Genomic DNA, 25762 nt, shown 5'->3' on the forward strand with positions numbered 1-25762 from the left:
GGAGAGCTCTCTGCCACAGCTCCCGCGTCTGTCTCCGCTCTTAATGAGAACACAGGCCTCCAGCCGCCTTGCACCGGAATGAGCTGCTGCACAACAAGGCTCTCCTGGTGTGTGTGTGTGTGTGTGTGTGTGTGTGTGTGTGTGTGTGTGTGTGTGTGTGTGTGTGTGTGTGTGTGTGTGTGTGTGTGTGTGTGTGTGTGTGTGTGTGTGTGTGTGTGTGTGTGTGTGTGTGTGTGTGTGTGTGTGTGTGTGTGTGTGTGTGTGTGTGTGTGTGTGTGTGTGTGTGTGTGTGTGTGTGTGTGTGTGTGTGTGTGTGTGTGTGTGTGTGTGTGTGTGTGTGTGTGTGTGTGTGTGTGAGAGCCTCTCTGTGTGTGTGTGTGTGTGTGTGTGTGTGTGAGAGCCTCTCTCTGTGTGTGTGTGTGTGTGTGTGTGTGTGTGTAGGGGTTGAGGTATGATTGAGAGTTTATGATAATCCCTTGATGCGTGTACGTATGTGCGTATGAGTGTGTGCAGCTGATTTATTCCAAAATGATAATTTGAATAGCCAGCCGTATGGAGATAAATTTTGCGCTTTGAAAATCTTCCTTCATTAGAGATTTTAAGCCCGCTGGGTATTTTATCCTCATCCTGTGTTCATTAGCGTACCGTCACAAATATGCACTTCAGACGATGTTTGCAGACGCACACTGATACTCTGAGTGGAGTTTGTGACCCTAGTGATAAGCTCAGGCATTGTGCTCTACAGTATGTGCAGCGTAAGCTGTGTGGTGACTGCGGTTCCTATCACTTTCCCTCTCCTGCTCCTCCTCCTCCTCCTCCTTCTCCTCCTCCTCCTCCTCTTCCTCCTTTTCTAATTTACCATGCTACACGGCGCCGTATTGAACCCCCATCTAGATAAGCGGTCCCTGTACTAATAAATTTACAGAGGCATGAAATGACTTTATCTAAAAACATATTCGCTGGAGACCCGGAGCAGAGATTCTGCCATGTTGGCAGGATCGCGTTAATAGGGCAGCTCGTGATGTCTTTTAGGCCGCCGCGCCGCGCCGCGAGGGCCGGCTTTAAGTCAGACAGAGCCTCTCTCTGTCCTGCTGCGGCACCGGCGTGTTTGACCGGAAGCCAGGGGTCTCGTCCTCGGCGCGGCGCGGAGCGGACCTCGCGTCTCAGATGTTGGTGGAGAGGGCTGATGGATTCCTTCCTCCCTCCGTCATGCACAGCTGCATCCTGGGGCTGAAACCAAACACTGCAGGCCGGCAGGATTCAGCGCGGGACTGACCTGTGGCACTGTTGTGACAGTTCATCCAGCCGCCTACTCCTCTCGCTGCCTGCTATACACATCACATAAGCCTGCTGTTTTTGTTGTACATTGTGGCTGAGCAATGGAATCCACTGCTGGGTAGCAGAGAAGATTGAGCTAAATGATTTTAGGGGATCTGGTGTACTACCATTTTGGAAGCATACCATGGTTTTCTGGACTGCAAGCTTTGAATTTGGATATTAATGGACTATTGAGGTATATCAATCACATTGTGTAGGTGAGGGGAATTACGCTTGTGATCTCTAAAACAGCACTTCACATGTCACCATATATGTCCAAGTTGCTACAGTTTAAGTGACTACCGTAATATGCCATCATCCCATTAGTAGGCTACTGGCCTCTATTTTTTAGAGGAGGAAAAAAGTCCACGTTTCATAAATGTATATTTCTCTACTATACTGCACTCAGCCAGTATATTTGGTTGTCAGAAAGTGTAATAGCTTTTGACATCAGTCTTTTCTAGCAGGTGTGTTCATGGTGACTGAAAGGACCTGTAATGGGAGTAATGGCAGTTCACGGCACCGGTTCGGGTGTTTTTGCATTACCCTACATCATAAGCCACAATTTAATAGGAATCTGATGCAATGTGATGGAGGCTGTGGATTGCCTACCAAATGAAGCCCTCCAAAAGTATGGCTTGTGTATTTCATAAAAGAAATGCCATGGCAATAATTCATGAGGTAAAATATTGATCCCCCTTTTTGTCTCTGCTTGGTTCTCTGTGTTCTCGCTCTTGAATATTAAATGACTCGTGACCAATTGGGCAGCGTAGGCTACAGAGCAAGGCTGTAAGGATACTGGGCATCCGACGTAGAGAGAGATGGCCAACTGGAACAGCTCACGCTTGGCCACGACCATCTAGCAGAGAGGCTCTGAACTCAAATGTACAAAGAGTAGAATCCCATTTCCCCCCTCAGTTTTCAAAGCACGAGCCCAGCAACCCCCCTCCCCTCCAGAATTGGTCATTTAACTCCATGTTAGTGTAGAATTAACATTCCACAGTAATCTAAGTTTGGAGCTATAACCAGCATGTGGGAATCAAGTCTGTGGGGTAATCACTGGGGTGGTCTGAGAGATGGTTCTGGGGGCTGGAGGCCCTCCAAAGTGCTTCACATCTCCTCAGTCAATCTTATGAAAATGACTCAGCAAGTCTGACTAAGTGTTGAAAGTTTTTATGATTTTCTTTTGTTGTTGTTGTTGTTGTTATTTCCACAGACTAATAACAGTGGTCAACATTAGCTTTGTGCAAATGGTAATAGTTGCTGCTCTGTGCTGAACAAATATTGTATACTAATGTGTGTAAACATCTCCAGCCTGGCACATTCTCATTTTGTGTTTTGGAAATCGTAATTCTTGGATTGCTTTATAGGCGCACGGCACTGAGAGGAGATGGTTGTGGTGGGAGTGGGGGAGAGATTTTCCTCCATTTGAAACCTGGTCTCAGACCTTGGTCTCTCTCTATCTCTTTCTCTCTCTCTCTCTCTCTCTCTCTCTCTCTCTCTCTCTCTCTCTCCCCTTTCTCTCTCTCTCTCTATATATATATATCTGTCTCTCTATCTATTCTCTGTGTATGTGTGTGTGTGCATGTTTGTGAGGATAACCAACACAGAAATAAAGAGAGAGAGTGAGAGAGCTAGAGTGCTAGGCTGTGTCAGCGGTGTCTTATTTGGCATTGAGCATGGAGTCTCAAATGGAGGCACACTCTCTCTCTCTCTCTCTCTCTCTCTGTGTGTGTGTGTGTGTGACAACGAGAGGACACACGCCTCTCTCTCTCTCTCTGTCTCTCTCTCTCTCTGTCCTCTCTCTCCCTCTCCCTCTCCCTCTCCCTGCCTGCCACTGTGAAAGCACTTCCGTTCTCTCTGTGTGAGCGTGGACGTGGGCGGTGCTGTGCTGTGCTGCATGCACATTAGAGATGGATGGGGACACGCTGCTGCTGCTTTAGAACAGGCAGATAGAACCAAACAGCCCTGTGTTAATCACACACACACACACACACACACACACACACACACACACACACACACACACACACACACACACACACACACACACACATACACACACTCATGGTGGTGGGTCTGTGTGGTCATGTGCCAACATACTGTATTTATGAGGATGTGTGTGTGTCTGAAGTTGTATTGTGTTTTTTATGTGTGTGTTTATATTCGTGTTTGTTTTTGCCAGCACGCTTCATGTGCGTATGCCTTTGTTTGTTATGCATGTTTCATTCTCTCTTGTGGCGAAATGTGTGTGTGTGTGTGTGTGTGTGTGTGTGTGTGTGTGTGTGTGTGTGTGTGTGTGTGTGTGTGTGTGTGTGTGTGTGTGTGTGTGTGTGTGTGTGTGTGTGTGTGTGTGTGTGTGTGTGTGTGTGTGTGTGTGTGTGTGTGTGTGTGTGTGTGTGTGTGTGTGTGTGTGTGTGTGTGTGTGTGTGTGTGTGTGTGTGTTTCATTTTTAATGTTACCATGTAACCCTGCGCCTTTTCTACTCAAAGTTCTGTGCAGCACAGACAGGGACACTGATGCAACATCAGCCTGGAGCCGTGCGTGTGTGTGTGTGTGTGTGTAAGTGAAGAGTGCGCGCCTCTAACTCACAGGACAACAGTTGCATTGATGAGTGAAACGTCTGTCCCCCTCCAGCTGTGTGTATGGCCATGTCCCCAGTTCATCTCTCTCTCTCTTTTTCTCTCTCTACCTCTCTCTTCCCCTCTCTATCTCTCTCTCTCTTCCCCTCTCTAGCTTACTCACTCTCACTCGCATTTAATGCTTGACTTAATGCACATACACACATACCATGGAGATCTAATGAAGGCGCATCAGTGTAAAGAGTCTAAAGACCATCTGCTGCTTTGCTATGTGCTTAAACATATGTGGCTGTGTGTGCCCACTGTAAGGCTTGGACATGAGTGTGGCACAAGTTGCATAAACAAACAGCAGTTTGCTTGCAGGCATTCATCCATCTCTTTGTTTGCAAACCCATCACTGCGTTTTCAGACTCGCTGATAGAGTTCACCCAGGAGGGTAGAGCATTGCATTTAGAGAGCGCCGGCCGGTCTAATGTTGAGGAAGGCCGTGGAAATTTCCAACTGATAAATTTTCATGCGCATGGCAGAGACGCCACACCGTCACCTGTGGTTCCGTTGGCATTGACACTCTGAAATGAAAATCCATGTCTCCCTTAAGAGAGCTCTGTCTGACGACGCCAGCAGCTGCAAGCTATGTTTTCTTTCCCTTTTTTTCATTTAATCAGAATAAATAAGTGAATTTCAAAAACCTCTGCAGAATACAAATCCTGCTGTTCTGTTCAGCCTTGGACACATTCACCACCCCCTCCTCCCCCCTCTCTCTCGCATCAGCTCTGAAGTGCTTCAGGGTGTGTGAACACAAAACCGTGTACTGTGATTCAGATGTTTACCAGGCTCGTCTGTCTGGATGCTGACTTTGAGATAGCCAGTAGACATCAATGGAGGCCTGAGAAAGGAAGGAAGTGAGGTAGGTATAGCCGGCTTCCTCGTCTCATTCTCCCAGACACCTTCATCACATGACTGGTCACTCTGTTAGGAAGGGGGCCTGATGAGTTTGGTGACTACTTGATGCCACCACACAACCCACACACACCCTAACTCATCCAATAGGGTGCGAAAACATAAATAAAGAAATAAAGAAATAAAGAAATAAATAAAAAGCTAATAGATTATTTCACACTCTAGACAGGCATGAGCACTTTGGGGTTGCCATGGCAACAGGTTTCTGGTGTAGGGAGAGGATAAGACGAGAGAGATTGAGAGTGTGTGTGTGTGTGTGTGTGTGTGTGTGTGTGTGTGTGTGTGTGTGTGTGTGTGTGTGTGTGTGTGTGTGGGGCAGGCAGAGAGAGAAAGAGAGAGCGGGAGAGGGAGGAAGAGAGTGGGCAGGTGAAATAGTGGATTATTCAGCAGGAGTTGCAGGTTTGACTTTAGTGTCATGTGTGAATGCACACTTGAGCAAACACACACACTCACAGACACACTCTCTTTCACACATACACACTCTTTCTCTCTCTCACACGCACACACACACACACACACACACACACACACACACACACACACACACACACATACACTGCCTGTGATTGAGTTCAAAGGCTAGTGGCACCAAGGTGCTATGATGTTTCACACACTCTTCGCAATGTAGGAAAGGAAGTTCACAAGTGCTGCTGAAAAGGCAGGCAGGCAGGCAGGCAGGCAGGGAGGCAGGGGAAGACTCATTTCTGCGGCAGGGCCTTCCCTCAGGCATTTGGGGCACGCTTGCTTGGCATCAGGTGTTTCCTATCAAGCTCAAGCTGGGTGGGACTGAACCAGGATGGCTAATCTCTTCAGGATAATGTGCTTTAATGTCTCTCACAGTCAGATGCAAACATATTTTGTCTTTTGTCCTGAATTGTATGATGACGTATCGTCGCTACTTACACGGTGGTTAGCAGCGGAAGTTGCGGAACATAACATTGTTCTTCAGCTGATTTATATGAAGTAGTAAATCCACTAATTTTATAGTCTAACATTAAAGGGATATTCCGCCATTTTTGGAAATACGCTCATTTTCCACCTCCCCTCGAGCAAAACAATCGATATTTACCTTGTTCCCGTTCATCCAGCCATTCTGTGAGTCTGGCGATACAACTTTTAGCTTCAGCCTAGCATAGATCACTGAATCGGATTAGACCATTAGCTTCTCGCCTGCTAGCTTCATGTTTAAAAGTGACTAAGATTTCTGATAATTTTTCCATTTAAAACGTGTCTCCTCTCAAGTTAGAAAGTGCAATAAGACCAACTGAAAATGAAACCTGGCGTTTTTCTAGGCTGATATGACATGGAACTACACTCTCATCTGGCGTAATAATCAAGGCAACTTGCAAACGTACCATAGGCGCAGTGATATCGTACGCAGCATCTGAAAATAGTCCCCATAGACATCAAGCAGTAGTAGTGCCAGTAGCTGCAAGTTGCCTTGATTATTACGCCAGATGAGAATGTAGTTCCATGTCAAATCAGCCTAGAAAAACGCTAGGTTTCATTTTCAGTTGGTCTTATTGCACTTTCTAACTTGAGAGGAGACACGTTTTAAATGGGAAAATTACCAGAAATATTAGTCACTTTTAAACATGAAGCTAGCAGGCGAGAAGCTAGTGGTCTAATACGATTCAATGATCTATGCTAGGCTGAAGCTAAAAGTTGTATCGCCAGACTCACAGAATGGCTGGATGAACGGGAACAAGGTAAATATCGATTGTTTTGCTCGAGGGAAGGTGGAAAATGAGCGTATTTCCACAAATGGCGGAATATCCCTTTAAAGATGGTGATGTACTGTGAGTGTGTGTCTCTGTGTGTCTGTGTGCACGCGCAAGGCAAGGACTGTGGTGGTGTAGAGATGTCCTTACCACAGTATTCATAACAAAGCCACAACAAAAACTTGTGTGTTTAATTATTTTCTCCACCGAGGAGCTTGTGTTTTTGGTATGCTGTAGTTGTCTGTCTGTAAGCAGGATCAAGCACAATTTACTGGACCATTTTTTCCTAATGTTGGTGGAAAGAGGTAGCATAGGCCAAGGAAGAGCCCATTAGAGTTTGGAATGGGTCCAAATCATGGGGTATCCAGGAAAGTGCTGTAGTTTCACTTTCATTCGCGGAGGTCTACACTCAGTGTATGGCTTTCTAGTAGTGAAATGTCATTCACATTTATTTGAATGCAGTGTTTGCGATATTTAATTTGTGTTTCCAGAGCAATTAACGGTCAGTGGACCAGAACCGTGCAGTGACGTGATGTGTTTGCTGATTGATTTCTATATTTAGGCCTATGCTCAGTGCAAAGGCCTTGGTGATTTTTCTTGTGTGTGCAGAGAGACCAAAAGAGATTTCAAAATGGATGCACTGTGAATGTGATCCATTTCAGAACTGACAGAAAAGCAGAATGGGCTTTTTTAAAATGTGCAGCTATGTGTAGACAAGGCCATATCAAACCAAGCCAAAAAGTCTACGCTGTGGATTGAGAAGAATGGCTGTGTCTGGGTGACAGACTTCCTCCGTGTTCCACAGTGCTCATTTGCAGAACACACCCCGGCAGCTGGATGGCTCTTAGATGGCGCAGGAATACAAATACTGTTTTCATCCAAACCCCTGGTGCAACACTAGCCGGCCCGAGGTATTGATTTGGCAGCGGAGCACCTGTGGGTGATTATGTGTGTGGAATCGTGGCTTCCCGTCGTAATTCCTCCTAGCACGGCATGGCCCACCTTCCCTCTCTAAGGGTGCTGTAGAAGTGGCACAAGTCTAATTAGATGAGAGCCAAGCTTGTCTCTCCTCAAGTTATATAAGACTAATAGTGAGCAGGGGGGAAAATTGTGGATTCTATTTCATTCGTGGATTCAAATGTATGCATGTGATGCATGTGTTATGTGATACTATATAATCTCGACATCGTTAGTGGGATTGTCTGATGTTTGTGTGCTATACCCTCACAAAATCAGCTATCTAGAGGTGATTAACAGTGCTACATTTCAATGCAGATTATGTTTTTAAGCTACATGGCCACACAGTTCTGAAGGGCATTTTAAAGATGTTTCAGTGCATATAAGAAAGTCATCCATTTTGTGTATCCAGCTGTTTCCAAGCATCCTGTTGTTGATGATGTTATGATTGTTGTTGTTATTATTACTATGAACAAATTCCCATCTGTCCCTAGAGTGTCATTGGAGTCTGAAACAGTGGCAGCGAAATTAAAGTAAAGCAGATGTCATTTTGTCTATTAGATGTAAAAGAAGCCATTTGTTTCTTATGGTTCTCTTAACTTCTTTTTCTCTGTCATGTTTATGTTTTTACGTGTGTGCGTTTGTGTTTGCGTAGATTTGTCTGAGGTGTAAAGCACAATATGAGAAATGCTATCAATTGTTGTTTTGGATCCTAAATCACTCAACAGATGTCTGCAGACCAAGTGCAGTAATAGTGACCCCATCTGGACATGCAAGTGGATGAAGTGTCAGTATTATACCCAGTCACACTGACCATCTTTCGCGGTCCTTTCTTCGTATGCGACAGAGCTTTGAAGAGTGGGGAGTCGTCGTTTGGTAGGCAGTAATGCATCAGACCCTACTGCAAAAATAGCTCATTTTTTTCTTAAGGCGTAAGAGTTGGTGCACGGCAGAGTGCGTGGGCAGAGCTTAGTTGGGATTTATTGGGATCCGCCGCGTTTATTGTGGCGAGGCAAGGCTCAACCGCTGGCTAAACTTAGATTAGTTATCCATTTACCTTCTCCAGTTGTGTACCCTGTGTCTCTAGAGCGTCACAGGCTGATGCTCCGTTATTGTCTTTGCTCTCCCTGGACCGAGTCTGGGGGGTTAGGGAATGTCAATCCGTAGCAGCACAGCTCCGAACAACATCTTGCTTTGGATCGATCCAGGTGTCATGTTTACCGAACAAACGCGCCCTGCTTTTTTTTCGTGGATTATATGAGGTGAATGGTCGAGTGAACACTGCTCCTCGTAGTACCTGAAAACCCAGAGCTAAAGGCATAGTCTAACCAGTGTGGCTATAAACGAAATGTTCGATACGGAGTATGAACGATTCATTTTGTGTTTGGAGGCGTCCATGTTGATCCACTCGTGTCATTGTGTGCTCACGGTTTCTGCCCCTCTGAGTCAGTGCCTCTCTCTCTCTCTCTCTCAGATGCAGGTGTATTGGGCACACACAGGCCCTGATAATTAGTGTCAGGATGGGATCTGCTCGGGAGCGTTCACACAGCCTTCCAGAAGCTAAGCAAGCTGGAGACTGCTTACCTGGAGCTGGAGTTAATTGGTGTCCCTTCCCACCTCCTGGTCTATTTTTAGACGGGTTGAATGTGTCAGAGCAGGGACACTAGTGCTAGATCCAGCACCCGATATGTCAGGCCTGGGAGGAGGTGTGGAGCAAAGATACAGCTCAGCTTTTGGAACTCTGCTGACTGTTGCTGGAGCGAGGCGTGTGGAATAAACAATAACCAGTATACGGCTTTGCCCAGGCAGTCCATTATGGGCAGAGCTGGGGAACACCTGATGGAGAGTGGAATGGATGCAGGGTTTCATTATCAAAACGACAGAGAAGGACAGGTGGGTGACTAAGAGGGTAATTAACTAATGTTTTGTTTCGCTCAAATGATCATCTCGCTTTATTAAACAGACCATGCGACACAATTTGGAGGATTTTTGGAACTGGCGGAATAAAATGAATCCACACTGCCATCAACTAATATCAGGATGATGGTGTGTGTGTGTGTTTGTGTTTCAAGATGCAAAGAAGGAACAATACACCCAATGGCGGCTCTACATTTACTGTAGTTGACAAATGAGTTTCTGGTCGAAGTGTGGAGCTCCCTCTCCCACTATGCTCACGGTGCACTCGGCCAAAAGAGAAAATCACTTTAATTAAACCTATTCAGCAGCAGTGGGAAATGATTGCTAACCACAGTGGTCACCTTTTGGGACAGCCCCTGATTGCCTTGTAGTTCTCTCCATATAAGCTCTCCCAAGTGGATGTGGACCCACAAAACCTCATTTGTCCCCTTAATAGAGAGTCGCATCAAAACAGATGAAGTTTCCTTTTTTGCGTCATTCTTTTGCGTCATTCTTTTTCCTTGTCCATTTATCTGACAAGGCAGAGGTGCCTTCACACATGTTTTCTTCAATCTACAAGAAGGATTGGAGAGTTAAGGTCTAAGCTGGCATAAGAGAGGGCCTTTAACCCCTTGGCCTATTTGAGATTCTCTTATTTATTTATTTTTCTCTTCTAGCTACAGCTTTAGAGCAAAGCTGCCCAAATCATGTCCAATATGCCAAATCCTGGCTCTTATAGAGGAAGCTGTCATGGGGTTAACTGCAGCTGCGACTGACTGGCATTCAAATAAGACGGTTGGCCCTCTTCAGGCATAGGCGTTGTGCTGCATGTTGTGACTGGATCAGTGAAGTGGTGCCCCCTCTTTATTTGCATTCTAATGACAGACGCGAAAAGAGCGTGTGTGTTTGTGTGTGTGTGTGTGTGTGTGTGTGTGTGTGTGTGTGTGTGTGTGTGTCTCTGTGTGTGTGTGTGTGTGTGTGTGTGTCTGCATGTATGTGTGTGTGTTGACTTGATGAGATACTGCGACATACGCTATCTGTCTACTTGTAGGCAGCTTGTCCTTGATTATGTTGGCGTGGTTGTTGTGGGTAACAATTGAGACTTTAGGCGTTGCTGTTATGGCTTGCTTGCGCTCGCACCGTAGCAGTGAGCTAAATGACACCAGGCCTCTCATGTAAGAAATGTAAACCAATATGGGGCTACCAGCTCTTCAAGTCCATTGGTTCATGATCCTGTTTTTCTGCCTGTGTTCTGACACATTTTTCTAAAAGCATAAGCATATTACTCATATTGTCATGCTTTTAATATTCCTCTAGTCTTGCCTGAAAGCTCAGTAGCACTCCTTTTGAAGGCGTCCTAAGGCAGACATAAAAAGGCATTACAAGAACAGCTAACCTGTTAGCACTCACCCCATGGTGAACACTCGGAGGTGCATGAAAGGGCCGGGATGAGTTTGAAATGCTGCTGATCTCCATGGGTAATTTCCTCTCTGTGGAAGCCCTCATGTGAGGAGTCAAGCAAACAGAATTCATTGAGCCAGTTGGCAATTTCAGGGACTTCAAGTGTTTGTTTTTCCCCCCCCCGATAACTTATAAAAATGCAAGTAATTTCCCTGGATCTTCCACAGACGTGCACATCATCTGCCTACTGAATATTCTCTCATTAGTGGGTAGTGTGTATGTGACCATTTGTGTGGGAGTTCGTGCATGCACGTATGTGCGTTGATTAGTGTGCGTTTCGCATGTCTGCGTTGGTTTTAGTCAGTGGTGGAACCAATCAGCCTAGCCCAGCGTAGTGAGCCATCCTAACATTTGGATATTAAATCAGCACCTGCCATGCAGTGGACCAGAGAAGTACCCCCTCGCCCACCCCCCTCTCACCCCCCCCCCCCCCCCACCCTGAAATGAAGTGTGGAATGAGCATCTGACAGCAGGAAGGGGATCGGCTCATTGGTATGCATCCGTCAGAGCCAAAAGGTGAGCAGGAGCATGCTAATCAACACCACCAAGCCCATCAAATGGCAGCTGATATCCTCCGCAAAGATGTCTTTCTCTCTGCCCCTCTTTCCCTGTCTCTTTCTCTCTCTCTCTTTCTTTCTCTGTTTCTCTCTCACTCTGTCAGTCTCTTCTCTTAGCCTTCATTACACCCACATCTGTCTTTCCAGGCGATACAGCAGATATGCCAGTTGGGGAGGGTATGGAAGGGGAACGCAGCTAGTAATGAAACGGTCCATTTTGTTCGTCAGTCTATGATGGAATATTGTTGCCATGCAAAGTTAATTGCACTTGGCTTTAACAGGTTACTCGCTGTGGCGCGCTACCCTAACCTTGCTGTTTGCTGCAGGTCGGCGGCCATTTACTTCACTGAAATGGAATGATGTCTTTCAGTCCCCCCCCCCCCGTCTTAATTGCATTAGTCTCGGTGCAGCGTGATGACTTCAGCTGAGTCATCTTATATTAGCTGTCACACCTGTCTCTCCCACTGCTCCCCGGCAGCCAAATATAGCCCCCACAGCTGCGAGAGGGGGCGCGGAAGGTCGCCGCGCGGGCCCGACGGAAAACACAGGGGCCGAGCTGTTCCGAAAAAGAGTGTTTGCGGCGGCGGTGTTGAGCGGGGTTCCGCGAAAGAAGTGGCTGTGAGCTCCGAGCGGCCTCCTGACGTTGGCTAATAGCGGCAGGGGAAAAGAGGGCCTTGTCTGTGTGGCTCTAGCAGCCGGGCCTCATTGGAACGCTGGGGCTTTGTTGTGGAGCTAGAGGGGGCGGACGCTCCGGTCCTCCTTCCTCCTCTTCATCCTCCTCTATCCCCCTCTCGCCCATGTCCTGATGCACTATTCAGCAGTTTGCCCGGGGAATGGCTCCCTGTTGGCTCAGAAAAGGGCTGATCTCATCCCATATTGCCAGGGGTTGTTCTGGATGGCACTGCTTCAGTGCTCATTAGATGAAGCCTCTCTCCCCCCTTACATGGATCAGGGGAGGAAGGAGCTTACTACTGCAAGCCTAGCGTGGCTGTGGTGTATTAAGTGTGTGTGTGTGTGTGTGTGTGTGTGCGTGCGTGCCTGTTTCTGTGTGTAAGCCAAAATAAAATACTGACCTGGAAGTCCAGACAAAAATGACATCAAATTTCTTCCTGTGATGATGTCCAGAGTATTAATATTGTGTGTCTTAACCAGCAGAAAGCAGTTTATGTTTCTAAACTTCAGCAGGAGTTGGACTCTGGTGTACCATTCCCTCACTATCCCCCCCGGACTACTCAAAGTGCCACTTAGTGGTCAGGTGGAATGATGCCCTGTGTGTGTGTGACGGCACTTCCTCCTTGTCTACAAACCTCTTGAGAGGTGACCTGAGCGGTATCCGCAGACACGCCACATTCCTGCTTGCCTGTAAAAGCTTCTATCTGTCTGTCTATCTGTGTTGGCTGTGTCCTGCCATGCTTGGATCGCTGCGTCTCCGTGCTACAGAACACAGCCGTATTCCCCCTGGGGGGAAAGCGCTGGATCCAAGGCAATGAAGCTGGACTCCATCTATTTGAAACGGTTCAATTTCAGATAGTGAGGCCTCAAAGTAGGCTTTGTGGGAATGTATTGGGATTGCTGCTGCTGCTGCTGCTGCTACTCTCAGTCTGTGTCCAGCTACATTGTCTGCACATTACATCCCCAGAGGGAGAGGTTTTACCGCGCATGTACAGTTCCTGAGGCCACTTTGTCTGTATGTGCACAGAAGTTAATTAAGAATTGCGATTGGCAGGTTATGTTTTGAAAATAATGTTTCCCCAGTTTGTTCTATTTTGTGTGGGAGTCTATCTATGCATGGGGACTCCAGCTGTAAACAAATCTTGGCATTTGCTAGCAGAAGCGCTCGCGAGTTACAATGAGCCTTAGGTCTTTTTTTTATTTACCATAAATAAATATTGACAATAGGATGCTTCGTTTTTAGCGACCGTAACATTGATTCTGTCTCACAGTGAAAATTGCTTTGAGCTCTGCTACCGCCTGTCTTTCATGTTAAGACCTATTGTGTGGGAAATTGCTTGAAATTGCTCTCTGATTTGGTTGAAATTGTCATAGATGATGACCACACAACCAGCAAAAAACAAGTCTCTTTCTAGAGAACTCCGCTTGGAATGCACTATTCACCTCTGTTCTATTATTCAAGCAATATATTATCACACATATCACAAGGTCAACAGGGAGAGGGCTAGCAGATGCCCATCTCTGTCTGGACTGTGACTTAATAAAAGCCTCTTGTCCCTAAAAGCGCCTTTTGCTGCACCCATTTTTTTTGGAGGATTAGCCAACGACATTTTCACTTGAACTGAGTTTTTTTTTTTCCTCTTCTTCTTCTTCTTTTTTGGAAGGTCTTGCTTCCAACTAATGAGAAGGGTTCCATTTAGTAATCTTGAGGAGATTTAAGCCCCGTTCATCTCATGAGGACTTGGATGAAAAATAAGCAGCTGTTGGGGAGGACCTTCTGAGATTGCGCCTCGCCATTTTAAAACCAGTCCCTGGTGTAGTGGCTTACTTAGGAATTCATCAGACCGTCTGTTAGTCTGTTTGTCTGTTTGTCTGTTTGTCTGTCTACATCTTGAATTTGAGGTGTTTTTTTTCTCTCCCATCCATCCAATAATTATCACTTTCTGTGAGATAAGGGATTTCTGCTGAGTGGCACTGTGTCCACAGTGCAGTGGGCATAGTTCTTTATGGTGCCCATAGTGCAGTGGGTATAGTTCTTTATGGTGCCCATAGTGCAGTGGGTATAGTTCTTTATGGTGCCCATAGTGCAGTGGGCATAGTTCTTTATGGTGCCCATAGTGCAGTGGGTATAGTTCTTTATGGTGCCCATAGTGCAGTGGGTATAGTTCTTTATGGTGCCCATAGTGCAGTGGGCATAGTTCTTTATGGTGCCACAGCTACTGTAGTCCCCACTGCCTCAGAGCAGCTGAAGAGCACTATCTAGCCACCCTCCTCCATCCATACCCATAGTATGTACACTGAACAGTGTGTGAGACATTAAAATGAAACAATTGGTCTTGTGGAAACCAATAATGTCTTATGACCTTAGAGAGCTGTTATGTTGACCTTTTATTCATTCCATTGTTTTGTCCTGGAAACGCTCAGGAAATGCTTTCTAAGTGATTCAGAGGATAAGTGTTCATGCTACATTGTGATGTTCCGGCTATCAGGCAGTATCCTCTTGGTGTGTGGACTGTCAATTCTGTCCCAGAAATACTGTACTGTACACTTGGTGCATAGGATGGGTATCAGATGCTTGCACATTTGACAACTGAAGTCTGTTCTGATATTTTTTTATTGGAAGTGAAGATATGATAATATCTCACAACACGATGACATGATTTTCCACTGTAGTCTGAATTCTTAGCCAGGGTGCCTGATGTTGAATGTTGTCCGATCGTATTGAACAGGGGGCTGTGCGACGGATGCCTGGTTTGGCTCCTCCATCCCTAAATAGCATATGACTGTGGCATATCGGATCTGCGTGCCCAGCTGGTCGTTGCGTTCGGGGTTGGTGGGGGGGGGGGGGGGGGGGAGAGCCTGAGTGAGCGTTCCTCCAGTGGCGGTCCATGAAAGCTGTTGTCAGGTCTGAAATGAAGCTCGCGCCTCATTGTCTTAACAAGCGTGGGCGGCCAAGGAGAGGGAGACACCGACGCAAATTGCATGGATATCTGTGCCTGGATCTGTGGCTATTTCAGGGTGTTCCTCTCTGAAGCTGCTCGAAGCCAGTGAAAGGAGACGGAGAGAAGAGATGGGGGGGGGGGGGGGGGTTGGGACTGATAGGGGCAGGGAGATGACTGGTGTGGGGTTCGTAATGGACACTTCAGACGTACTGTAGCGTTTTGTTAGTCACTATCAGGTGATCATTACAAAGCATTAGGCAAGATGACGTGTGAAATGCTTCACAAATAGTCAAAGAAAGAAAAATGCGGGATATCTGGCAAGTTTGATTATTTTCAAGTGTTTCAAATGTTATCGCTGGACAGGAGGGTTGTGAGTAGATCTGTTCTCCGGTTTAGCCCTCTTATGTGCAGCATATAAACCTCGTCGTGTTGGTCCCGGGCAGAAGAGGGTGTGATTTGTACGGAGGCACCGGCAGTTGTGGGCCGGGTGTGCAGAGCGGATATGTGGGAGCGTCCAGCCCACGTTTGCCTGTCTCTTCCATCCACCCCTCCCTCCATCCTCCATCCATCCACACACACGCACACACATCCACTCCTCTCTCCCTCGCTCTCCTCTCGTGCTTGCATCCACCCCCAGTCTTCTGGCTCCTGTCCCAGCATCCTCCACACAGTCACGCTCACATGGCTGGGAAGCCATCTTTTCCGACCCCTCCTCCGCCCGCCATCCAATAGGATGGAGTGGACAGGTACTGTAGCTCAACTGCCTAAATCCCAAATCTCTGTGTGATCTGGTGAGGAGTTACCGGGTGTCGTTGTGCAGTGCAAGGATGGAATGCTGTTGGATTATGAGGGCAACAACCTCTGTGGTCAAGGACCCACGTTTCTTTGTCGTGATGTGGGTTTTGGTAACCGTGTTTGTGCATGGGCGCGATGCGTGAGATTATGCCATCGAGCTTCCCGAGCGCTATTCTCCAGAAGCAGAAGCCTCTGGAATATTTCTCTCTCATATACAGTCTCTCCTCTCTCCTTCTTGCTCTCTTTCTAGCTCCCTTGCTCCCCTTCTTTCTGTCTTTCTCCCTCTCTCTCTCTCTCTCTCCCCCCATCTTTCTCTTTCTTGCTCTCTAGCTCTCATAGCTCTCACTCACTGCCTCCCTCTCTCTCTCTCTCTCTCTCTCTCTCTCTCTCTCTCTCTCTCTCTCTCTCTCTCTCTCTCTCTCTCTCTCTCACACACACTCTCTCAGCCTCCCACAGACATCCTCAAACCTATCATTTTCTCTGCAGTGGAGGAATTGTGACGTGCGCAAGTCGGCAGAGCAGCTGAATTTTAAAAAGCTCAACGCCCACGCGCGACACCACTACTGCAAGCATAATTATCATCAGCTCTGCTCTATCCACCATCACCACCACTCGTCCCCTTGTGTGTGTGTGTGTGTGTGTGTGTGTGTGTGTGTGTGTGTGTGTGTGTGTGTGTGTGTGTGTGTGTGTGTGTGTGTGTGTGTGTGTGTGTGTGTGTGTGTGTGTGTGTGTGTGTGTGTGTGTGTGTGTGTGTGTGTGTTCGCACACACGTGTGTGTGTGTATATGTGTTTTTGTGTGTGTGTGTGTGTGTGTGTGTGTGCCTGTCTCTAATGCTGAATGACTGCTCTGTAAGTTCGGCTCATTACGTTAACTTGTCTTTAAAGGCAGACACTTTCATCAATGGCGCAATCTACACCAATTTAGCTGTTTACAACCCTTCTTTAATCCGTGCTCACGGATGCTTCCACGGTGATTTTGTAAAGACTTGAGTTGTGCTGCTCTTGTTCTCACACACATGCTTCTCCGAGTCCTGCCATGGAGCTGAAGAATGCCAGCTGGCAGGTACCTACAGGGCTGAGGGGATCATCACAGCAAGTTGCATGGAAAACATTACAATATTATTAGCATGATTTAGGGGGGAAATTGTGAGCCATTTCTCATGGCCTCACATTGAAATCCTTGCGAGGTTTTTTATTCTGGGCAGGATCTCACGGCGTTAGACACAAGAACTGGCTTCAGATCTTGCCACCATGATGTCAGAAGCAGGTCAGTATTTCTGACAAATCACAGGTTCATGGAGCAAGGGTTACCCAATTCCTTTATGTCTCTTAGTCTTTTTAAAATAAACATTTTTTAATTAGGACAGAGATGCCATTTTTCACACACTGAACAGAAAACCACAAAGTGCAGTCCAGTAATCCATGAGAAGAGAGAGAAGGACACGTATCAGGCCAAGACACATATAAAGGCAAACTACGCATGGACAAACAATTAATATAAATGCAGCAGGTCCACTTGGACTTCTCAGTGCTTGGACTGCTTCCATTGGTTAAGTTAATATCTGATGAGTGGACTTGTAAAGTAAACACTCATACGCAAGAGTGGTTGGCCATTGAAATGGAAGTTGTTATGGTAATAAAAGAGGGCAGTTCTCATGCTGACTAGCCCCTGCCAGGACGCCGAGCCGTGTCCTCATCATGGAGTTCACCTCTGTCCCAGGAAGCCCTCCATGTTGTCACTGCTCTCAGAGACCCGAATTAATGGGTTGCCCCGAAATGTCCCCTCTCATATTTATCATGTTGTTTCTCTCATAGTCCCCTGCTAATCTGGTCGGATGTCATGAGGTGGCCCTGCAGTGGAGATGTATTTAGGCTGGCACTGCCTCTGGCATGCAAGCTGTTCCCTCACAGAAAAACACTGTGTCCACTGACATAAACTCTGTTGACTGGTGGCGTGAATTATTTTTGATGCATTTATGTAATCTTTGTGACATAAGACGGAGAAGTTTAACCACAGCCATCGTGGCCAAAACAAACTTTTATTTAGAGTAGTGAAAACACACACACACACGCACACACATATCTCACACACACATACACACACACACACACTGGAGAGTATGCAGAGTAAACAGTGGTCCCAGACTGGAGATGTGCTGGTTCGTTTGTTCACTGGGTTTGACGACAGGTGTTTGTGGTGGGCTGTTGCGAACTCCCTTCGCTGAGCTGTTCTCATGCATTTTTCATGGCGCCGCCACATGTCAGAGCGGAGCACAGAGGTGAATGAAAGCTCCCATTGCCATGGTGACGAACAGGGGAAGGCAACAGGGGGAAGGCAAGCTCACGCTCACTGCATCTGCAGATGCTGATGATAGAGGTGATGATGATGATGATGATGATGATGATGGTGGTGTCGTTGAGGAGGACGTTAGTGATGATAGTGGTACTTGCGTAAGAGACATCTCCAGCATCGTCGGCTGTGAATGTGTGCTGGTTGTGAAACACGTGTGTGTGTGTGTGTGTGTGTGTGTGTAGAGGGGGGTGGAGTTGAGTGGATGCGTATCACTTTCTCACCTCTTGAGTCAACGTTCCATTTCTGTGGATTGTGTTCAGTGCTTGACTCAACTGCTTGACGCTCAATCGGTCCAAAACTGTCGTCTGACACCCAGGAGACTAATTACCCGGTCTCTGTTTGCCTCCCGTGACGAATGCAGAGACGAGCCGTTAGAGGTCTTCTGGGCTACGCCTCCTGTGCAAGACGCCACATAAAGGTTGCCGACTTGGAAGATGGGGACACAGCCTTAAAACTTTATAAGGATTACTTGGGCATAGTGTGTGTGTGTGTGTGTGTGTCCCAGCAAGCCTTGCTCCAATTCAATAACAATTAAACAGTAAGATCATGCCACCATGATATGCCCACTTTTAGCAGTCTAGACTCGTATTTGAATTAGGTTTGTATTTTGTAGAATTGTATCAGGATTATCTGCCCTCTGCTGTCACCTACCTTAAGTGTACAAGGGGCTGTGTAGAGAGTCGACCACTGTTGTCATGGTGCTGTTTGAGGTTCGACAAGCACTTTGATCATTCATTGTTCCCCTTTGCAGAGTATTTATGTAGCCAAAGTAAAGCAAAAAAAGGCAGTGCGTCTTCCCTTATGTGATCCTGGGCTAATTGTCTTGCAGCTGGTCTGCTTTTGAATTGTCGAGAATGTTCAAACACCTGAGACAGTGATTGTGGCAGTAAAGAAGAATAAAAGCCTCAACCTTTTGAGTTGACATGCAAATGGCTACTCTGCCTATTCATTGTACATTTGTTTGGTAACAAGTGAACACTTATCTTATGAATACAGCTATGTGTGTATTTGGCATCTTTCTAAAGACATCTAATTGAGAATGCAGTTAGTCACAATACGTTGCTTAGATGCTATCCGTTTTTTTGTTGTAATTTCAGCATTTGTGGAAAAGAAACTATCATCCGTAGAATAAAACATGTCAGTTGAACAAAATGGGCATTGCTGTGGGAACAAATGGAACAAGCGCAGAAGTATGAGTCCCAAAAGAACCAAATCATATCATCAACTTTTATAAAAGATGCTGAAGGCTCAGTTTGTCGAGGCAGCCATCAGCTATTCTGTTCGGATAAAAGATGTAAATTCTGGCTTCTGTCTCAAAGCCAGAAGAGGGAAGATCATTTCAAATGTGCTTAACATCAGAGCTGGAAATCTGTGCCTCCTTTATCCACCTCTGCAGCGATGCCATGAGCTATTACTGAGCTCCGTTTGCGCAGTAATTAATTGTATACTTCAGCTTTGGTGAGACACCAGAAGCTTCTTTCACTATTCCAAAGACCTGCCTTTTGAGCCCATGCCATGTTGTGTAACATTGCTGCAACATCCTCTTTCTCTCCTTCTCTCTCTCTCTCTCTCTCTCTGTCTCTCTTTCTCTCTCTCTGCACTTTTCTCTTCTCTAGTTGGCTCTGTAGCTCCATGCGTTTGGCCAAGACTGGTCACTGCAGTGAGAGAGAGTGCCTCCAGATCACTGATGGTGTGGTTTGGGGGGGTGTGGGGAGGGAGGGGGTGTGGGGACTTACCTGGCCTGTAGATAAAGTGTGTCTGCTTATGTAAGCCGGGCCTGCCCGGTCTCCTGACTTCCCCAGCTCCTGGCGTCTTGCAGTAGTAAGAGGATGGAGTGAGCTGCCTGCTGCCTCCAGTTGATTCCACCAGAAGGCACGTGAGCACCCCCATGTGGTTGCAGCAGGTGGAGTGTGTGGGGTCTAATGAGGGAAACCGCCCCTCTGCTTTTGAGGCAAACACTGTGTAGATGTGTCTCTTTACATTTGCATGTATCCGTTATCAGCATGCATTGAAGGACTCAATAGGGAAGCAAAATACATTGGAAGCATGTGGTTATGAAACACGCACACAACTAAAACTAAAAGGCCACTAGATACTAGACCTTCATTTGGAAGGACCCATTAGGTCCTTGTGGATGAGGTCTTGCAGAGGTAAGAGGGCTACAGCTAAAAGGTAAAGCTGAAGCAGCCTCTGAGCAAGGACAGGTGACCCAGACTAAACAGAGCAGAGACGGCTTGCAGGTCTGTCCCAACAGAATACCAAATGGAGTGCATAATTGAAAATGGAAAAGTACTGTAGCAGTAGTCAAACAGCCGCACAAGTCTTCATTACACAGCACATTAACCCTTGGGAGTGCAGGAGACCGTGTGAGAAGCAGTTGGTTGTGTGGATGCAGAGTTGCTCAGGGAACAGGAGAGTCTGTGGATGATGGATGGGCATGACCTGGTGCTGGTGAGGAAGTGACACACACATAGACCACTCTAAGCAGGAAGTGACACACACATAGACTAGCTGGATGGGATGATGCGCCCTGGGGAAGGGCTGTGAGTGTGGGGTACACTCTGATTGGCCAGGCAGCCTTACCTCAGTGCAAACATGGGTTTGATGAATCCCATGGTCAAGGAGAAGAACTGCACAAAGTTGTAAGGTTTTCCCGAGGTGTGTGTGTGTGTGTGTGTGTGTGTGTGTGTGCGTGCGCCTGTGGTGATGGCACTGAGAGAAGGAATGGAAGGTGGAGAATAACTTGTGAAGATCTCATGCATACAGTATAGTACAGCGTGTTACTGATGTGTGACTACAAGGAGGAGTTTTCTCTCAACACTGCTGTGATGGACTTCCCCAGAGAGCTCCAAACCTCGGCCGGCTAGTGCTGATAGTAACAATCCTTCTTTGAGAAAAACACATTAACACTTACACACTCAATCTTTCTACCTGACACACACGCACACACTAACCCAGAAGACACAAACACGCCAGGCACAGTCAGCCAGTTTCCTCACATGGGTTGAGCCTAGTCCTACTGTAGACTTGAAGCTTTTTTTCAGTAGTCTTTTCCATTTCAATTCCCTTGTAGTCTATAACTAGGCTTAGTCCGTGTACAGCAAATCAGCCCTATCAGAATAGAAATTAAATAGCTGTGGCGCTATCTTGTATCATTAAAACCAAAAATGCAGGGAAAGAAATGGAGCAGATTTGCTGTCACCTCCTTCACTGGTTCTATGAATGTGTTAATGGAGGAAAGGAGGAAAAAAGTGGAGAACTCCATTATGTGCTCTTAATGAGTTGCTGCTATAAAAACTATTTTAATTAGACTTGTAGGCCCCAGTTCCCTGAAGGGTCCCCAAACAAATGTATTTTCAGAAGGTAGTTGGAGTGCAAGTGAAGGAAAATGCATTTCCACAGGACTTTGTAATTAAATCTGAGGTAAAAGAACTGTTTGTTTTTATCTCTCATTTAATATTTATTCTCTGTGCTTTTGAGGCCTCTGCATAATGTCTCTGGTATCTGATTTAATTAATCCAGCCTGGTGAATAGTGAATAGATGCATGTTTTTTTTTTTTTAATTAAATATATAGTTATGAAAGATATTTTGTTGGTGTGTTCCCCTGTCTTTTGGCCATTGATGTATACAGATACGTTTTCAAACGGGTTAATTGACTCATCAGTTACTGAAGGTAGGCTACATTGTACTCTGTAATTTTTCTGTCGACATGCTAGTGCACTTTCATTATTGCCGAGGAAGGTCATATTTGTGTTACAAGTCATTAAAATCCCAGTAGGCTACGTGTCATCAATATATTTATTTTGTTTTTTTTGTACCGGTAGGTCTTTGTGCAGGATTTGGTGCCAGTATCTGTGGCCTAACAAATATCTCATCAGTTCTTTATAGTAGGACTTCATATTTGGATTTCATATTAGGACTTGTCCAATTTGATGAACTGGAGTAGGCCTATCATTTCTTGCATATCGTGTAAAATATATGATGTGTTTTACCCATTTCTCTGTCTTGTGATGACATAACGGAAGTAAAACATGTTTGTGGTAGGCTACGCTAGCTGTTCTCACATTGACTAGAGAGGAATGGAGATGAGGGTGTTCACCTTTGACAGTGTATCACACTCCAGAAAAACTGGAATTGCGCGATGGGAAGCCCACACCGTGTGTGCTACACCTAAGCCATCACAGCCTCTTCTGACACACCCCCCGGGCAATTTTGGATATTTATCTCCTTCTCACTTTTCTCACACAAACTTTCTAACAACCTCGAAGGTTGAGTTGTGCTCGGCTGGAGAGTCTGTGTGTCATCCAGTTTCCCAGAAGGAGTGTCAGTGCTGGGAGCTTACTCCACAGGTATGCTATCGCTACGATGACTAGGGATTAGCCTAATCCTGTGTTAAATTTAGGAAGGCCGTGGACCCCTCCTGCCCCCTGGGATTAGCAACAGTGTGAATGATCTGCTCCACGCTGGACCCAGAGTCCTCTTCCCGGTATTCCTAGCGTGCTTGACCACAAGCAGCAGCGCTCGGACTAGTGACACCGGTGTCCTGGAATTGTCACTCAAGCCACCGCCAGTCTGCCAAGATGCTGAGTGGCTAACAGCCAGCCAGGGAGAGTTGCTGAGTCAAGAGGACTTTTGCCCTAATGGTCAGCGTGGGAGAAATCGAGGAAAACTAAACCTGATATGTGCCAGCAAAAAATGATGACGACGACAACAACATCAGCATGTTGAGGCGTTTGCTGATAGTCCATCTAGATTCTGGATATTTCCGCTGTCACATACTGTAGCCTATGAGTGGATGTGTTTTGAGTCGTGGATGGCCCCTGGAGTCTGTTGCGGACCACAATGATGTGCTTTGGGCGGTGGCGGCGATCCAGACAGGTGCAGTGGGGTGGTGAGGACGACTGCCTGCTGTCTGAGGACGCGCTTGTTGTTCCCAACCCGTGCTTTATAGACGCAGGTATGCAGAAAAAACACTTCACTTCCCAGGAATTCCTGTGAATCTTTTACCAACATATTATGTAACACATGCCTTCATGCCATGTAGACTAGGCTACTCTATCATGAGTTACACCACATGCTAGGATTCCTCTGAGGTCCATTTGGGAGATGTTGAACTTTTTGGTTGAATTAGAAGAAGATCATGGTAATTGTCTCTAAAGCGTCTCAGAACTCCAGTGGTAACCCAAGGGCACATTGATCATACTGCAGTTAAATAGATTTTCATTTTTAAAGACACTTCATTCTGTTTTGGACACAGGTCATCACTGATGTATAGTGTTGTGTTTTCATAATGTAGACGGAGTGGCTACAGGCTGATAGCTTTGTGCCTCAAGTTCAACATGAATATACAATACTTATAAAAGCACCCCCAGTGGCAATAAAAGACAATTGCGGTCATCTTTCGAGGGCGGTTAATTACTATGATTATGAAGCTTATATACTGTATATACTCTTCTCACTCAGATGTTGCCTTTTTGAATTATTTATTTCAGTTATAATGGTTACCAATCATCATTATATTGTTTGCTGGGTAAGAAATAACTTTCCTTAATGTTATGAGAATGGTGGCCAGGTTTTTCAGATAATCTAATTCAGTCTCTACTATTTCTCCCTCTGTTGCAATAGTTGTTCAGAGCAGGTTGATATGAATAATTGGAGTTGGATCACTATTTGTCATAAACACATTTTTGTTTCACCAGAATTTCGCAACTTAATAAATTTGGACCTATTTGGTCTGTACTGAAATTGAGGGATTTCTGTTTTGGATGAAGCAATGGACTTCATTATGAAGTTGTTCGTCTCCTTGACCTTTTTTCCCCCTCTATCCTTTGTTTAACTTATGTATTCATTCTGTGAAGGGTGGTGATCCTCCTTGTGCAATGTCTGTTTACTGTTTAATGTCTTTCTGTCCAAATACTTTGGGTAATAGGCCAGCACATAAGAGATTAAAGAAGGTGAAAAGGACTACGTTTGCAGCATCATTACCAAAACACTAGCATGCTAGCAAGCTGTTATTGTCAGCCGTCCTGTATGTGCAATGTTTCTGTATGCCTTTCAGGTACAATTAGCTAGCTAGTTTTAGGCGAAAATGTACTGCCGATTTGAAGATTGTTTCTTTTATCATCACTACAACCCTTTCACTTTTGTCTTTGCCAAATGAACACCCCATATTACAGTACATTTGTCAGTAGTACAATTGGGGTGGGAATGGCTTTGTTAATGGAAACATTTTCACAGTACTCATTTTTACCACCAGGTGGTGATGTCTTTTGCCTCACTGTCATATGATAACTTCCAGGCATCGTGGTGTTCCCAATAGCATAAACCTAGTGAGATGTTCCCAGTGGGTGGTTCCAACCATATTGAGCCTTTGATAGCACAATTTAAGACTTGCCTTTCAATTTGAATTTCCAGTAAGTACTATTCCCTTAGATGTTGTATCAGTTCTCAGACCGGAAAGCTTGACATATAGCCCACATGTTACTACAGACTGGCCGCTGTGGCAAATGTGTGATTATATCTGAGCATATGGTGTTTGTAACGATTAGTTGATCAACAGACTTGGTTTGAGTGGAAGCGGTGAGCCCGTGGGAAACTAGACCATCTTTGATAGGGAGATCTATGGAGATTGCACTGATGTAATCATGGTGTACTAGAAAGTCCATCATGACCGTTCTAAATTGAAATGACTGTTGTTAGTTGAAATTGTCATACATTTTGAGTTCTTCTATTTACATTTAGACATTTTTAAGATCAAAATGGCTCTCTTGAAGTACTACTATTGTGCAAGTAGTTTGTTTGTACTGTTCCTCCAATTAAGTGCTTATTTTCAGGGCTGGGATCTCTCTCTCTCTCTCTCTCTCTCTCTTTGAATGCATCTCTCTCTCTCTCCCTCTCCACTTAAACTCCATGCCCACCTGCATCTGGTGTAGGTGGTCCTCCACCCTTCAGGAATCTGGAGATGACTCCAGCCTCAGGCACAGTCTAAAACCCGGTTTGGCACACCGCTGAAGCCACGACTGCTCCTCACACCCCACCCTTGGGCATGGGAAAAGAGCTGTCTGTTTTTGTTTGCCTCTTTTTTTCCCTACTCATTTAGCTGGATGGGAACCTCCATTGGTGGAAAGCTCTGTTGCTACAGTGAGGGAGGGGGAGTGAGGGAGAGAAAGAAAGGGGGTGTGAGCGAGAGTGAGGGGCCCTCTGGTGTACAAAGTACCCTTTCATTTGGGGGTTTGTGGGACCCTTTGGTAATTGTTGGGGTGCCTATAGGAGAGGACCGGCTGGAAATGCTTTCCTTCTCCCTTGTGCCAGAGGAATCTCTTTTTAAAAGGTGTGTGTGTGTGTGGAGGAACTGTGTGTAAGTAACCTGAAGAATCAGGGATTCCGTTCCTTGTTTTTCCACTACCCACGGAAGGCAGGGGAAGCAGCTGTGAGTTCAAACAGGCTCACTCCCTCATGCCATGCACGGAAAGATTAAGGAATTTATCTGCCCCGCCGGCTACGGGACTGCTCAGAACTTGCAACCTGCCCGTAACAGAAGAAGCAGCC

At 46.0% G+C, this 25762-nt stretch overlaps 1 protein-coding gene across 2 annotated transcripts in view; it reads left to right on the forward strand.

The window, feature by feature from the left end:
- The window catches only part of agap3 (ArfGAP with GTPase domain, ankyrin repeat and PH domain 3), a 131903-nt gene that overhangs the window by 26139 nt on the left and 80002 nt on the right, over window positions 1-25762 (forward strand). Inside the window, exon 1 of one of the 2 annotated variants that reach the window (XM_062527260.1) lies at window positions 23068-23171. The exons of the other annotated variant lie outside the window; for it this stretch is intronic. The gene's annotated coding sequence lies outside the window, so the exon portion shown is untranslated. Of the gene's footprint in view, window positions 1-23067; window positions 23172-25762 lie in introns of those variants that run through there. 2 annotated transcript variants of the gene reach the window in all.

Source organism: Sardina pilchardus, chromosome 2 (assembly GCF_963854185.1).
Source record: "Sardina pilchardus chromosome 2, fSarPil1.1, whole genome shotgun sequence".
NCBI classification, from domain to species: domain Eukaryota; kingdom Metazoa; phylum Chordata; class Actinopteri; order Clupeiformes; family Clupeidae; genus Sardina; species Sardina pilchardus.